Source organism: Crinia signifera, chromosome 4 (genome assembly GCF_055691185.1).
Source record: "Crinia signifera chromosome 4, ASM5569118v1, whole genome shotgun sequence".
NCBI classification, from domain to species: domain Eukaryota; kingdom Metazoa; phylum Chordata; class Amphibia; order Anura; family Myobatrachidae; genus Crinia; species Crinia signifera.
In genome coordinates, this window is record NC_139220.1 from 131,047,504 (window position 1) to 131,065,267 (window position 17,764).

Genomic DNA, 17,764 nt, shown 5'->3' on the forward strand with positions numbered 1-17,764 from the left:
CACAGCGTCTATTCTACTAGATTGGGGGGTCTCCCAACTGCCACCCCCCGCAGCGGGACAATGCCTGCCGCGGGTGGGACAGCGGGACAGGACCCGAAAATCGGGACTGTCCCTCTAAAATCGTGACAGTTGGGAGGTATGGATATGTGTTCGCCAGCATACCATGTTACTGCATGAGGAGCTTCCACTCACACACCCAGTAAAGAGGGGTTTAAAGCATTTGTGCTATATCCATCTTATCATACTTGCCTACTTGCTGGCTGCCTTTTCCGGGAGAAGGCAGCCAGCTCAGTGAGGCAGGGGGTGGGGCTGCTGCTGCGAGTGGAAAAGGGGCATGGCGGGGGAAGAGGCAGGCTGCCTTGTGGGCGTGTCCAAAGCAGGAGTGTCATTTAGCCACGCCCCCATCGTGTAATGCAGGTATTTCAGGCATTACACTGTGGTGGACGGCGCAAAAATGATGCGATTTGCATCATCTGACCCACGGACCCCGGTCGAGGTGGCGGGTTCCTAGGAGTCAGAAAGTTTTCCAGGAGGGTTGGCAACCCTGATCTATATAACACTGTCACTTCACATTTTAAGTTGTGTTTTTAATACTACCTTGGTGCCCCCAGGTCTGTTATATAAATATGTATTATGGGCAACACGAACGGTGTAATGGTTAGCTTTACTGCCTCACAGCACTGAGGTAAGGGGTTCGATTCCCATCACTATCTGTGCGGAGTTTTTATATTCTCCCCGTACTTGCGTGGGTTTCCTCCGGGTTCTCCGGTTTCCTCCTACAATCCAAAAATATCTGGAATTAATTTGTTTGGGATGTTTAAAATCAAGAATTTCCATGGATTGCTGATTATCATTAGATCCGTTTGACCATTCAGGTCTAGTCAGGGAATCAGGGAATCAGGGATCCCCGCCAACCCCCCCCCCCCCCCCCCCCCCCCCCCCCCCAGGCACTGTTTCTCACACTGGGCTTGGGGCTTTGTGGTGGTGGCACTGTGGCAGGCAGCAGCAGGATATCCTCATCTTTTTGAGTGTTCTGAGAGTGATGCAGCTGGTGTCGCACACGAGAGCAGTGCGGCATGTGCAGCACCATGCTGCGAACAACCGTCTGAGCCATGTGTTTCAGGTGCTTATTGGTGCCTGAATTTAAATAAATCTAATAAATTGAGCATGATTCACTAATCCTGAAATCTCAGGATCGGAAGCTACAATCCTGACATTCAAAATTTGGCCTCCCAATACAGAATTTGTTAATATATTTTATGTTGCTAACAGTGTTTGCTGCTTTTTATTGATTATCTAGCGTTAAAAGTTTTAATTATTACAGTATGTCCATCTGCCTATAGCCTTAACCATAAGTAGTCCCTAATGCCATATACCAGACAATGTCACCCTTAGCTGAAGCACTGAGTTACCTTACATGGCAGCCTTCATTTATTCACTGAATTTTGTTGTATTTTCAGACTTCAACATGCAAACCTTCTAGAAATACTTGGAATTAACACAGAGGAAGGAAGAACGTGTTTGATATACCCATATATGAGTAATGGATCTCTGTTTCACAGACTGCACTGTACTGTAAGTTATTATTGATTTGTAAAATAGTTATATATGATTTATAACATTTATGTAGTTAGTGTTTTTCAGTAATAATTATAACCATTATCATTTATTTGTAAGAACTTGTAAACATGTCTAGAAGAAGCTGTGAGTGGATGTGGTGTCTATGTACACTCATTATATTTCCACACTTTTCCTTTGTAGGGTAACACTCTTCTGCTTACTTGGCAAATACGCTACAATATTCTGCTTGGTGTAGCAAAGGCCATACAGTATCTGCATACAATGGATCCTTGTCCAGTTGTTTGTGGGAATATAACCAGGTAAATGGAAATAAGATACTGTACACTCCAGTGTCGGACTGTGCATAAAGGGCACTCCAGGGGAATATTATGTTAGGGCCATGCCCTGTATACGTTTACTGCTGTACTAATTAAATTGTGCAAATTGGGAATTTCGTTGAGCAATTATGGCTAATAGAAATGTGGCTTTAGTAATATTGTGCAAATATTGATACAATTCTAGTACACTTTCTTTTTCCTCTTTCATCTACACTTGGGGGGTTATTCTAGTTCACTCGCAAAGGCACAATCACTCTCTTATGGACAGAACCAGGTGCACTGCAGGTGGGGCTCATGTAACAGGTGCAGAGAGAGTTAGATTTGGGTGTTTGATTGTTTCTGTGCAGGGTCAATACTGACTGCTTTATTTTTACACTGCAATATAGATATCAGTTTTAAGTACAAACCCCACCCAAATCTAACTCTCTCTGCACATGTTACATCTGCCCCACCTGCAGTGCACATGGTTTTGTCCATAAGAGAGTGATTGTGCCTTTGCAAGTGAACTAGAATAACCCCTATGGACATGGACAGTTTTCTGTACAGTAGTGTTAGGTGCAAGCAGAGCAGTGTGAAGCAGGACATATCTCCCAACAGTCCTGTGTGAACTGTCATTGGTGAATTTTCCATTAGGCAAGTGCCTAGGTGCGGCACTAGTTGGGGGGCTGCACTTGAATACTTGTGTTTGTACTGTCAGATCAGTAACTGCAAAATATTTCCACTCAACTTTCCTGTTTCTTCAATGGAAACAGGAAAGACATGCACATACTACCACTGTAAGCTATCCTACTTAGTAAATATGTATGCATCATTTAAAAAAAAAAAAAATCTAATTTAGTGGCTTTTATTGTAATTATTCCAATAAATTGGCTTGACAATAATAAAATTAGGTTAGGGGGAGCGTGAATTATTGTTGGGCCTAGGGACGCCCTCATCCTTAAATTCACCCCTGCAAACAGTCATCCAAAGTTATGTCTGCTTCTACAGAATCAGGATTATTTGCAGACTGTGTTCTTCTTTTCTACCAGCCCTTATGGCATCCTCTTCCTGCTTGTTTTTAAGCATATTGCTGATTTTTTTTTTTAGATCGGCATGTGTGCTAGAAAATGGCTTGGTTCCTAGGATGGATCACCTGGTCTTTCTTTACTAAACTGTCCAGGTTTTCCTGAAAATGTGTGAGCAAAAACGTAATAAGGCTCCATTACATTTCCAATAGGTATAAACAGCGCTTACTTAACTTTACATATGTGTACTGAAATTGTAATAAAATCCAGTAATGGGCCCCATACATCAGCAATCACAATTTATGGATTTGCAGATACAGGGATTTTTTGGCCAGATAAATAGATGCAGATCTTTTTTATATGTGTGGGCATTCCCAATTCGTCTTCTTCATCTATTTACATTATGAACAGCTGAAATGACAATCGATTGGGCAATTTCCAGATATGAAGATGCAATCTTTAGATGGAAAAATCTGACAATCACTGAAATAAATCTGTAATGTGTGGGCAAAGTCAGATAGACTCTGGCCCTGAGGAAGCTGTACTGCGAAGCGCGTGCCGGCTAGCGGTGCGCAGGCAGACAGCTTTTTATTATTTTTCTTACAAATGCATTTTGATTGATGTGTATGTCCGTTATATGTTATTGGTCCTGAACCGAGGTTGAGACTTGTGCCCGTGTGCCTTGCGCAACAGAGACGCATTGAGAGTGTTACTCCCTTCTCACACCTCAATATCGCATTCTGGTCCTTCCTGGTAATTTATTCCCCCTTAGAGCTCCTTAACCCCTTCCTGACAGAGCCAGTTTTTGCGTTCCTGACAGAGCCCTTTTTTTCAAATCTGACATGTCTCACTTAAGTGGGGATAACTTTTTTTTGCTTTTACTTATCCCAGTGATTTTGAGATTGTTTTTTCGTGACACATTGTACTTCAAATTAGTGGTAAATTTGGGTCGATACAGTCTGTGTTTTTTTGTGAAAAATACCAAAATGTCGTAAAAAAATGGAAAATTTAGCAATTTGCAAAATGTTAAATTTTCTGCTTGTGAGACAAATAATCATACCACTCAAAATAGTTAATAACTAACATAGACCATATGTCTACTTTATGTTTCCATCATTATTTCAACTTCCTTTTAATTTTTTTGGACACTAGGAGGCTTACAATATGAATAGCAAATTCTCAAATTTTCAAGAAAATTTCAAACACTGATTTTTTTAGGGACCAGTTCAGTTCTGATGTGACTTTGAGGGACTTGTATGTGAGACACCCCCATAAATGATACCATTTCAAAAACTGCACCCCTCACAGTATTCAAAACAGCATTTTGGAAGTTTGTTAACCCTTTAGGTGTTTCACAGGAATTAAAACAAAGTGTAGGTGAAATTTCAAAATTTCATTTTTTTTGCAGATTTGCAATTTTAATACATTTTTCTAAGGAACACAGTACATTTTACTAGAGAAATGTGACTAAAAATTGATTCCCCTAAATCTTTTGTTTTCATAAATATCCTATATGTGGCCCTAGTGTGCACGTTGACCAAACCACAGGCTTCATAATAGAAGGAGCACCTACTTGATTTTGGAGCCTCCTTTTTATGAGATTATTTTTTAGGCACCATGTAGGTTTCTAGGCACCATAAGATGCTAAAAGTTAGGAACCCCCCCACAAGTGACCCCATTTTGCAAACTACACCCCTCAGGGAATTCATCTAGGGGTATAGTGTACATTTCAAACCCCCAGGGGTTTCACCGATTGTGGTACAACTGGGCAGTGAAAATGAAAAATTATTTTTTTTACACAAAAATGCAGTTCTGGCTCCAAATTTGTCATTTTCAGAAGGTATAAAGGAGACAAAGCACCCCAAAATCTGTGCCCCAATTTCTCCCGAGTACGGCAATGCCTCATGTGTGACCAAAAAGTGGCAGGACTCAGAAGGGAAGGAGTGATATTTGGATTTTGCAGCACAAATTCTGGTGGAATGATGGTGGGTGCTATGTCGCATTAGCAAGACCCCCAAAGCACCAATACAGTGGAACCCCCCCCCCACAAGTGACCCCATTTTGCAAACTACACCCCTCAGGGAATTCATCTAGGGGTATAGTGTACATTTCAAACCCCCAGGGGTTTCACCAATTTTGATACAAGTGGGCAGTGAAAATGAAAAATTACATTTTTTTACACAAAAATGCAGTTCTGGCTCAAAATTTTTCATTTTCAGAAGGTATGAAGGAGAAAAAGCACCCCAAAATCTGTGCCCCAATTTCTCCCGAGTACGGCAATGCCTCACATGTGACCAAAAAATACCAGTTGGGTGCATGGCAGGACTCAGAAGGGAAGGAGTGATTTTTGGATTTTGCAGCACAGATTTTGGTGGAATGAATGGTGGGTGCTATGTTGCACCAATACAGTGGAACCCCCCCACAAGTCACCCCATTTTGCAAAGTACACCCCTCAGGGAATTCATCTAGGGGTATAGTGTACATTTCAAACCCCCAGGGGTTTCACCAATTTTGATACAAGTGGGCAGTGAAAATGAAAAATTACATTTTTTTACACAAAAATGCAGTTCTGGCTCAAAATTTTTCATTTTCAGAAGGTATGAAGGAGAAAAAGCACCCCAAAATATGTGCCCCAATTTCTCACGAGTACGGCAATGCCTCACATGTGACCAAAAAATACCAGTTGGGTGCATGGCAGGACTCAGAAGGGAGGGAGTGATTTTTGGATTTTGCAGCTCAGATTCTGGTGGAATTTTGGTGGGTGCTATGTCGCATTAGCAAGACCCCCCAAGCACCAATACAGTGGAACCCCCCCACAAGTGACCCCATTTTGCAAACTACACCCCTCAGGGAATTCATCTAGGGGTATAGTGTACATTTCAAACCCCCAGGGGTTTCACCAATTGTGGTACAACTGGGCAGTGAAAATGAAAAATTACATTTTTTACACAAAAATGCAGTTCTGGCTCAAAATTTTTCATTTTCAGAAGGTATGAAGGAGAAAAAGCACCCCAAAATCTGTGCCCCAATTTCTCCCGAGTTCGGCAATGCCTCACATGTGACCAAAAAATACCATTTGGGTGCATGGCAGGACTCAGAAGGGAAGGAGTGATTTTTGGATTTTGCAGCTCAGATTCTGGTGGAATTTTGGTGGGTGCTATGTCGCATTAGCAAGACCCCCCAAGCACCAATACAGTGGAACCCCCCCACAAGTGACCCCATTTTGCAAACTACACCCCTCAGGGAATTCATCTAGGGGTATAGTGTACATTTCAAACCCCCAGGGGTTTCACCAATTTTGATACAACTGGGCAGTAAAAATGAAAAATTACATTTTTTTACACAAAAATGCAGTTCTGGCTCAAAATTTTTCATTTTCAGAAGGTATGAAGGAGAAAAAGCACCCCAAAATCTGTGCCCCAATTTCTCCCGAGTACGGCAATGCCTCACATGTGACCAAAAAATACCAGTTGGGTGCATGGCAGGACTCAGAAGGGAAGGAGTGATTTTTGGATTTTGCAGCACAGATTTTGGTGGAATGAATGGTGGGTGCTATGTTGCACCAATACAGTGGAACCCCCCCACAAGTCACCCCATTTTGCAAAGTACACCCCTCAGGGAATTCATCTAGGGGTATAGTGTACATTTCAAACCCCCAGGGGTTTCACCAATTTTGATACAAGTGGGCAGTGAAAATGAAAAATTAATTTTTTTTACACAAAAATGCAGTTCTGGCTCAAAATTTTTCATTTTCAGAAGGAATGAAGGAGACAAAGCACCCCAAAATCTGTGCCCCAATTTCTCCCGAGTACGGCAATGCCTCATGTGTGACCAAAAAGTGGCAGGACTCAGAAGGGAAGGAGTGATATTTGGATTTTGCAGCACAAATTCTGGTGGAATGATGGTGGGTGCTATGTCGCATTAGCAAGACCCCCAAAGCACCAATACAGTGGAACCCCCCCCACAAGTGACCCCATTTTGCAAACTACACCCCTCAGGGAATTCATCTAGGGGTATAGTGTACATTTCAAACCCCCAGGGGTTTCACCAATTTTGATACAAGTGGGCAGTGAAAATGAAAAATTACATTTTTTTACACAAAAATGCAGTTCTGGCTCAAAATTTTTCATTTTCAGAAGGTATGAAGGAGAAAAAGCACCCCAAAATCTGTGCCCCAATTTCTCCCGAGTACGGCAATGCCTCACATGTGACCAAAAAATACCAGTTGGGTGCATGGCAGGACTCAGAAGGGAAGGAGTGATTTTTGGATTTTGCGGCTCAGATTCTGGTGGAATGAATGGTGGGTGCTATGTGGCATTAGCAAGACCCCCGAAGCACGGTGAAATTATTAACCTAATAATCCATAGATGTGTGGTATATTTTAAAACACTCCTTTATACATAGGCCGGGTTTGTCGGGGCAAGTGTCACACTGGAAAATAGTTTGCTTTCTTATTCCCTTTTTATAGCAAACTTTGCACCTTTTTTGTGTCCTGCCCTTTTTTCCAGTGGAGGGGATTTCATCAGGAAAATGCTGCCCTGGTACAATACGGGGGCCAGTACTAGAAGTACTGGGGCCCTCTGCCTGCTGGTTCCCAAATATTAGGCCCTTTATGACTTCCTCTTGAAAGTGCATAAATGTCCCCCTCTGGCCGGTAGAACGGAATAGCACGTAAGCGTTATACAGTGCCATCTGGATGATATACACGGCCAGCTTCTTGTACCAGATTTTTGTTTTCCGCAGGGCACTGTACGGCTTCAGTACCTGATCTGAAAGATCCACTCCGCCCATGTACCTATTGTAATCCAGGATACAATTAGGTTTTGAGGTGTGGGTACTGGTACCTCGTACAGGGACGGAGGTGGTACTGTCTCCGTGAATTGTTGTCAGTATAAGGACATCCCTCTTGTCCTTATATTTGACCAACAACATATTTTCGGTGCATATTCCCCTGCTTTCACCCCTTCTCATTACTTGGGCAATGTGCGTTTTTGGGAGGCCTCTTTGGTTCTTGCGCACAGTACCGCAAGCTGCTGTACCTCTTGAACCAAGGGCCTTAAACAGGGGGATGCTGGTGTAAAATTTATCCACATAGAGGTGATAACCTTTATCCAGGAAGGGGTGCACTAAATCCCAGACAATTTTTCCACTAACACCTACGAGGGAGGGGGGGCATTCTGGCGGTTCAATTCTTGAATCCTTCCCTTCATATACCCTAAACCTGTGAGTGTACCCTGAGGTGCTTTCACACAGCTTATACATTTTTATGCCATACCTTGCCCTCTTACTGGGAAGGTACTGGCGGAATTTAACCCTTCCTTTAAAATGTATAAGGGACTCGTCTATGCAAATGAATTTATCTGGGATGTACATGTCTTCAAATTTGGCACTGAAATGATCAATGACCGGCCTGACTTTGAATAGCCGGTCAAAGGTGGGATCATCTCTGGGTGGGCACTGTGCATTATCGTTGTAATGCAAAAATTTAAGGATCGTCTCAAATCGAGCCCGGGGCATGGCCATACGGTAAAATGGGGTGCTGTACAGAACATCTGTACTCCAATATTGCCTAATTTCTGGCTTTTTTACTATGCCCATATGAAACACCAGACCCCAAAACGTCATCATCTCTACTGCATCTACAGGGGTCCACCTAGCAAATGATGACGTGGGGTTTTGAGCAATAAACTGCTGGGCATATAAATTAGTTTGGTCCACCATTAAATTTATAAAATCATCAGAGAAAAATAATTTGAAAAAGTCAATTTCTCTGAGACCTGTGGAATCAAATTGGATTCCTGGCATGGCCAAAAACTCAGGAACCTGGGGCTCAAAATTATCTGGTGGTGGGGTCCATACGAGATCAATTATTGGGGGGGGGTCTCAGCTGCTCTACGGGGGCGTCTTTGAGGGGGTCCCTCATCAGCAGAGGAGGAAGAGGAGCTTAAGGCGAATCCTTCAAATTCCCCGCTTGCATCACTGGCTGTGTCAGAGTCAGAAGCAAGCATGGCATATGCCTCCTCCACTGAATACATTCTTCTGGATGACTGGGATGACATTTGGGATGACATTTGGGATGACATTTGGGATGCCATTTTTATTTTTGTGTTACTGGTAGTGAAATGTTTCAACACGTGTATAGTGTAGGGGGGGTACAAACTTTATTTCAACCAGGGGGGTATGTAGTGTGTAGTGTGTATGTAGTGCAGAAAAAAAAAATACTTTATACAAAAAAAAAAAAGAAGGGGTTAAAAAAAAAAAAATGAAGGGGTTAAAAAAAAATAAAAATTGAAGGGGTTAAAAAAAAAAAAAAAAAGGTCCTGCGCCAAAAATTGAGCACAGATGTTGGTCAGTAACGTCCGTCACTGAACAGCGCTCAAAGGCAACAGGAATTTGATCAAAAAAAAAAAAAATAGATCAACCCTGTGCCGAAAAAGATGATCAGTGATGTACGTCACTGATCAGCGCACAGCGGCCACAGGACACCCACAAAATCACAGTGTGTGTAAAAAAAAAATTAAAAAAAGACCCCACAGCACACACAAAAAAAAAAAGGTGATCAGTGATGCGACACTGATTACCAGTGAGGGGCAGCAGGTGCACAACCTTTGGTGCAACTGACAGTGCAACTGGCAGGTATATATAAAAAAAAAAAAACCTCTGCACCCCCAAAAAGTTGCTGATCACCTCAGATATAGTGATCAGCACAAAAGGCGGGGGCAGCAGACACAAAATTTAGCACTCTCTATCACTCTCTGTCACTATCTCTCTCTATCTCTCTATCTCTCACTATCTAACACTCTATGACACTGCAGCAGCAGCAGTGACAGGTATATATATATATAAAAAAAAACCTGCGCCCCCAAAAAGTTGCTGATCAGTTAATTTATACTGATCAGCACAAAAGGGGGGGCAGCAGTCAGTTATATAAAAAATATATAGCACAATCTGTCACTATCTCTATCTCTCTCTCTCTATCTCTCTCTATCTCTCTATCTATAACTATCACACTGCAGCAGCACAAAATATAGCACTCTCTGTCACTAGGCCTCTCTATCTCTCTCTCTCTATCTCTCTCTATCTCTCTCTATCTCTCTCTATCTCTCTCTATCTCTCTCTCTATAACTATATCACACTGCAGCAGCACAAAATATAGCACTCTCTGACACTATCTCTCTCTATCTCTCTCTATCTAACTAACGCTATTACACTGCAGCAGCACAAGTTCACAACACAGGAAGTCACAAGTAACAGGATCCAGGAAGCATCCAGCACACTACAAGCAGTGATGAAGCAGGCAAGATATTTGCAAGGATCAGGTAAGTATTTTGCAAGGTTCTGGTCAGTATATCGCGGCAGCTAGGCACGGTGACCGCACTGCACGCAATTCCAGACCGGAATAGCGTCTGCAGTGCAGTCACCGTTAGTTTAAACCCCCCTCCATGGCTGTGATTGGTCCGTCGGTCCGACGGACCAATCACGGCCTTTGGGGGCGGGCGGGGTGAGGTGGGGTGACACCAGTGTCACCCTTACACCCCGCGGTGATTGGTGCTGTACTTTACAGCACCAATCACCTCCGATCGCGTGTCACCGGCGAACGTTATTCGCCGGTGACACAGAAAACGCTGTAATTGGCTGTTCACACTGAACAGCCAATCACAGCGATCGCCGACGGGGGGGCGGCATCGCAGCCCCCCCTGGGCATGCACGGACATGTCTGCTGTCAGGGACAGCAGACATGTTGAAACTGTCACCGCGTCTATAGACGCGGTGACAGTTAAATGCCATGACGTACATTTACGCCATGTGTTGGGAAGTACTTCCCGACCATGACGTAAATGTACGTCAATTGTCGGGAAGGGGTTAATAGAGGGGTATCCAGGTTTATCATTCTGGACTAGATTACAGACGTGCACCCTTGTGCTTATGTGCAACCACGCCATCCTGAGAGTGTTATTTTTACCACACACCTCAGCACGTACCATTGGTCCTCCCTGGTAATTTATTCCCCCATAGCAATTATATACCAGAGGGGTATCCAGGTATTAATAGTGGGGACCATACACCCCATGCGCAATTTATTTACAAAGCGCATAATTATAGGTGTGTTTTCAGCACAGCGCAATTCAAGCACTCATTACCGTTGTATTATCCACACAGGAGTCCAGTCGACGGGCACAGTGTCGACACTTGTGACAGGACCATATATAAAAACTAGGAGTTATAAGTCTTTACCCACTCTTAGAGTAGCACCCAATTAGAGCGTGTGGCAATACCGCAGAAAGTCCAGTGGACCTGCGCTAGTTGCACTGCCTTTGGGTGCCTACATATCATACAACCTGAGTGTGGACTTACCAACATAAGGAAATCCACACCTCGTTCATAAGGACACACATGCATTAAAATTCTTTATTCAAACAGCAGTTTCTGCCTGCCACCTTCAGTTTTAAACTGTGTTAACCCCATTTATGTTGTACGTCTATGTTTTAAAATTTTCGCAGCCTTTTAATTGATTATGAAATAAAGGTTAAATTTTATTATATTCTCTTAGGTGCACCAAACTGTATATTGAGCCACCAATTAAGGAGAAAAGGGAGTAGCAGATGTAAAACAGGGAAGGCAGTCCGGTAATAGAAATTGTGGAAAACATTATCTTAAATCCGGCCAAATATGTAGAACGTTATCTTTTTTTTTCACAATCAGTGTTTATTATGATAAGATAACAGGCATACATTGTAATATAGACATTTTCAGTGGGACTTCAAAAAGTGCGCCAAGTATCAAGTCAAAATAGCATATAGTCCGTATTTCAATTGTTGGTAAACATATCCATTAACATTTTAAACTGTGGAAAATAACACATTTTAATGTATAAGCATTAGACAAGAAAATAAAAGGTAATGATAGAAGAATGTAAAGAGGGAGAGGTAAGGGGAGAAGGGGAGGAAGGGGATAGGAAGAATCCAACCAATGTCATATCAAGGTTGTGGGGCAGGCATCGGTGAGGGAGTACCCGCATATGATATATATTCGTGGCTTTCTTTAAAGTTCAGCCAGGGGGACCAGGTGGTGGTAAATGCATTAGAGGGCAGTTTGGCGGAAGAGAAGGAAGTAAGGTCTTCCATGAGCATGTAGCGGTCTATTCTAAGGAACCAGTGAGAGATTGGGGGCCTTGTTTGGGTTCTCCAGAAACAGGGTATAGTTGCTCTTGCGGCATTCATTAAGTGCCAGAGGAGGGACTTTTTGAACATTGAAATAGGGATCTCCATGTAGTTGAGCAGCCAGAATTCTGGAGTGTGTGGTAAGGGAATATCTGTAATCAGCATGGATAGTCTCCTAATTGTCATCCAAAAATCAGTCAGCTCGGGGCACTACCACCAGATGTGCAATGGGGAGCCCTGGGAGCGTTGACATCGCCAGCATGTATCAGGAATAGTAGGGAACATCCGGTGTACCTGCACCGGGCATCTGTACCACCTTGCGAGGATTTTGTATTGGGTCTCGAGAATTTGAATCGAGGATGAACTGGCAAACGTATATTGGAATATATTAGGCCACTGGTCATCCGGTATAGTGGTTGTTAAATCAGATTGCCATGCCTTAACGAAGGGGGGTAGTTCAGGCAACAGGGCTTCTGAGCACATCTGGTAGAGTATAGATACGAGGTGTTTAGGTGGGGTGTCATCTAGGCATATTTGTTTGAATCTGGTTGGGGTCCCTCTGAGTGATGTGGTATTGGAAGTTTGGATGTGATGTCGAAATTGTAGATATGCCCAGAATGAATTTGTAGGTAAGGAATACTGCTGTTGTAGGTCAGTGAAAGAACGTAGGCCAGAGTTGGAAAGTAAGTGGGATATGCGGGAGATTCCAGCTGTGGACCAGGTAGTCAGGGAAGGGGAGGCAAGGCCAGTAGGGAAGTCTGGGTTACCAAAAAGAGGTGTGGGAAGGGAGAGCCCAGGACTAAGTAGAGTGTGGTGTTTAAGCTTTTGCCAGCACTTCAAAGTGGGGCTTAACGTGGGGTGTGGGGGTCGGGCCATGGTGATAGTCCAGGGAAGGATATGTGACGGCACTGCAGTCGCATAATTTAAGATGTGGGTCCACTGTTTAGTAAGGGGGGTTCTAGACATTTCCACTATTCTTGCTCCGTGTACCGCGTAGTAGTAATTTATAAACAGAGGGAGTTGTAGTCCTCCCCTAGTTCTGCTATTAACTAGAGTCACTTGGGAGAGGCGGGCTTTACTGGCTCCCCAGATAAATTTCCCTATTAGACTCTGCAAATATGTGAAGTAGGAGGTAGGGATAGAAATTGGTAAAGTCTGTAAGAGATATAACACTTTGGGAAGGATGTTCATTTTCACTGTGTTAATCCTACCAAACCAGGAGAGTCTCAGAAGCGACCATCCCTGGAGGTCAGCTTTCAGTTTAGTCATAAGGGGGAGAAAGTTAATTTTGAAGAGATAGTAGGACCCCTAGATATTTAATATGGGAGGGGTGCCACAGAAATTGGTAGGAACCCCTGAGACCCTCCACACTGTTGGCAGGAGTGGATATGTTAAGGGCAACCGATTTGGTGTAATTTATCTTGAAATTGGACAGCTGGCTGAATCTTTGAAATTCCTTCATAAGCGCCGGAAGGGTAGTTACGGGCTCAGTGAGCATGGCGAGGAGGTCATCAGCGAATAGAGCCAGTTTATATTCGCGATCTCCCACTTGAACTCCCTTTATGTCTCTATTGGCCCGGATTGCCCGTGCTAGGGCTTCCATACATAGGACAAAGATATTTGGTGAGAGGGGACAGCCTTGGCGTGTGCCGTTACTTATTATATAGGGAGGGGAGAGTGCTCCATTGATCCGAACCCTTGCTTAGGGGGAGCGGTACAGGGCAAGTATACGGTGTAGACAATAAGATCCCAGTCCCAAACTTCGGAGAAGGCCCTCCATAAACCGCCAGTCTACCCTATCGAAGGCCTTCTCCGCATCCGTGGACAGGAAAAATGCATGTTGTTTACCCTCTTTGATATGATGTATCAGGTCTATGAGTTTGGAAGTATTGTCTTTGGCTTCCCGTCCCCTAACAAAACCAACCTGGTCATCGTGTATCAAGTCAGGGAGGAGGGATCCCAGTCGGTTGGACAATAATTTGGCATATAATTTAACATCGTTATTAAGGAGGAAGATAGGCCTATAGCTGGCACATTGGGTGGGGTCTTTCCCTTCTTTAGGGATTATTGTGATGTGAGCCTCAAGTGATTTGGGGGAGAAGCCTACGGTGTCTGAGACTGCATTGCAGGCCTTCAGGAAAAGGGGGAGAAGAGATGCACTATAAGCCTTATAGTAGCTCACAGGGAATCCGTCCGGGCCCGGGCTTTTCCCAGAAGGTGTATCTGAAAGCGCTCCTTCTAGTTATCCTTGTGTAAATGGGAGTTCAAGTGATTTTAGATCATCTTCCCCAAGCCTCTGAAAGCCAACAGAGGACAGATAGTCCCCTACAGTCTCCCCAAGAGCAGGAGGCGAGCCCAAAGGTTGGTCTGCTCGTAAGTTGTATAGGTTTGTATAGAATTCCTGAAAGGCTGCAGCAATCTAGAACGTTATCTTTTAATCTGGGCACTCTTCAAGGTGCCTCAGATGTAAGAGCATATTAGTAGTCACATTCTATGGGCTCAGGGGATAACAAGAGCACTGCATGGTCGCCACGTAAGAATGGTGAAGGGGCCCATTGTCCTCAATTTTGAAAGCAGGGAGAACAGTGAAAGGTCCATAATGTCATAATTATATCCAGACCCCAAGGAACACCGCTTTAAGGGATGGTGTGGTTTCAGCACACATACCCGAGCCACAGACTGGGCTTTCAGAGGGCCCTCAGAAGCAGGATCTGGAGATACTCCATCCAACCAAAAACCATTACATAAGGAAGACAAGCGATGGGATAACTTCACATCAAGCGATACAGGTGCAGATTGGACCTGTGTACAGTCCCCAGTAGTAGGAATCAGAAAGCTGATAACCATTACAGGAGAGGTCTCATCCTGAGTAGATGGGTCTGGTACACAGACCATTGGATTACAGCTTAGTGGCTCAGCCATCATAGTATCAATTTTAATGAGGAGCCTCTGGGTGGAGGCATTAATAGCCTGGAGGATAGTTTGCAGGGGCCCAGACATCTTGACAAGGTGACAAAATGGTGGTGGCTAGCACACCACCAGAGTGCACAAGTGGGAAAACGAGTCCCTTTTTAATATTGAAGCAGGCTCACATGCAGAGCACTTTATATATGATAACCCTGCATTAACAGGGAGCTGGTGGAGGGGGGAAATGTATGGTGGCACACTGCACTGTCAGTACCTCTCATGACTGGATGGGCATAGCCTCTCCCTTGATCCCTGCGTGCCCCTCGTGCTCGATAGGAGCCAGCTGGTGTGGTCTCTGGCCTTAAAAGATGGCCGCAGCCCTTCACCCACCGCAGTGATGCGGGCTGTACCGAGTTGGGTCCGGGCAGGTGGAGGCAGTCAGGGACAGCAGTGGGCCAGAGCGCGCAGAGCGACGGGTCAGGCAGTTGCCGAAGGGAGCAGCCCTGGCGGCCAGGAGAGCAGACGGAGTGCACCCTCCCCGCACAGGAGCAGCGGCAAGATGGCGCCGGACTCCCGCACCGCAATCTACACCCCGATCCGACCGGAACATGCCAGAGGAAATCCCCTACAAACTCGGGCGGCCGGGAGTAGGTGAGCTAACTCAGGATGGGCGAGCAGGTTAGTTGAAGCGGGGAGCAGCAGGATACTGCGTCCTCTCACATGTCCGTGTTAGCCAGGCCCCCCGATATATTACCTTAATGTAATATATTGTTTGGTACTTGTGTAGTTTCCCTGCGGATCGCATCGTATGCAAATCATATGCAAATACCACATGCAATTTGAATATGATTTGCATACAATTCGATCTGCGCTGCGATTTAGCACACCCCCACTATCCACGTCAGCCTGAAGCGTGGCAGGCATACCGCGTCCCCTCGCGATCTGTTCATACCCTCATTATCTACATCAGAGTTGATTTTATAAAGCCAGAAGTCTTGAAGCATGGCAAGCGCAGCGAGCCCCGCGAAAGGTCGCGTAAAACGATCCCGAAGTGTTGCAAGTGCAGCGAGCCCCGCGAGGGGACACGGATTACCTGACGTGTATTCCACATCCCCTTGCGGGGCTTGCTGTGCTCGCATTGCTTCAGTTTTGTTTTCCACATCCCCTCACGGGGCTCGCTGCGCTCGCCACACTTTTTATAATCAACCCCACACCGACGTGGATAGTCGGGGTATGAACAGGTCGGGAGGACACGTACAGCATCCCCCACAGGGCACACTGCGCTCGCCACACTTCGGGCTGATGTGGATAGTGGGGGTGTGCTAAATCACATCGCAGATGAAAATTATCCTATGCAAATATTGCCTGCGATTTGTATACGATTGGCATACGATTCGATCTGCGTTGCGATTTAGCACACCCCCGCTATCCACGTCAGCCTGAAGTGTGGCGAGCGCAGCGTGCCCCACAGGGGGATGTGGTACATGTCCTCCCGACCTGTTCATTCCCCCACTATCCACGTCGGCGTGGAGTTGATTATATAAAGTGTGGCGAGCTTTGCATACGATTTGCATACGATCTGCTGGGAAGTGCCGCCGTGAAACTACACAAGTACCTATTGTTTTACAAACAGCATTTAGATTTAATCTTGAGACCAAAAATACTTCTCGTGCTGTTACGCAATGTTCTCCTTTCCAGTTGATGTAATACAAGCTAGGGAGCACTTGTACTCCTGAAACACCAAAAAAACATATTAAACATCCCAAAAAAATTTTAATTTTTTTTTTACAGTAAATCCAAAAATATTTTGGTAGGTTAATTGGCTACTGACAAAAAATCGACATAAATTAACCCTAATTCGTACATGTGTTTGGGCAGACTAGGTGGGCCAAGCGGTTGTTATCTGAAATGACATTCTATGTTTCCATGAGGTACTTCATACTGTAGGTCACAGCGACCTCTTTACATGGTTGTGTGCATTAAACAGTAAATGAAGTAAACTGTAAACCATTTAGCTATAAAGCAAAGAATCCTAGATACAGATGTGTCTAAGGCGCGAAACAAGGGGGCTCTGTATAGTCACTCAACCACAGGTAGCCCAGCATACTATTTCCTATATATTATCTATCATTACTTGCCGGTCGTAGCTACAGTATTTATGTAGGATCATGGCAGTAAATTGAGGAATTACTGTCTGCACGAGTATGGTATAAGGAGCCAGACAGGGGGTGAGTGCATTTAAGCCACTTGTGGGCTCGCTGCACTCTCCACGCTGGCTCCCCATGAGGGAAAATAGGCCCTGTAAGTCGGAATCCCGACTGTCGGGCTAGAAACAGTTTGAATTCTGATGTCCGACAAATGACCATTGCAATCCCGACTCTCGGTGAGTCATCCGGCACCCCTCTGTACATTGATGAAGCACCCTTTTTTTTTCACTTGGATGTAACTTACGCTTTATTGCTGCTTTTATTGTGGGTCGGTGTTCATTTTTATTTAGAGAGAAGTTTTTTGGAACCAAATGGAGAAACGTGGAAGTGAATCTTTTTTAAATTTAATGGATATGAAGCCCAACAACTTGCCCTATGGTGTTGCTCAAACACTTTTTGGAGTATCTATTGAAAGTACAGCACTGCATTCCAAACAGAGGTCCACTATGGAAGAGGTAAGAGTGAATTCTTTCTTATTTGAATGATTATGTTTATTGTCATAGTATCTTAACAAGTATCTAAATAAGGTAGTTTTAAAAGGAACAGAAAATGATGCAGTGTATTCCACATTTTGAGGGAAAGTCTAA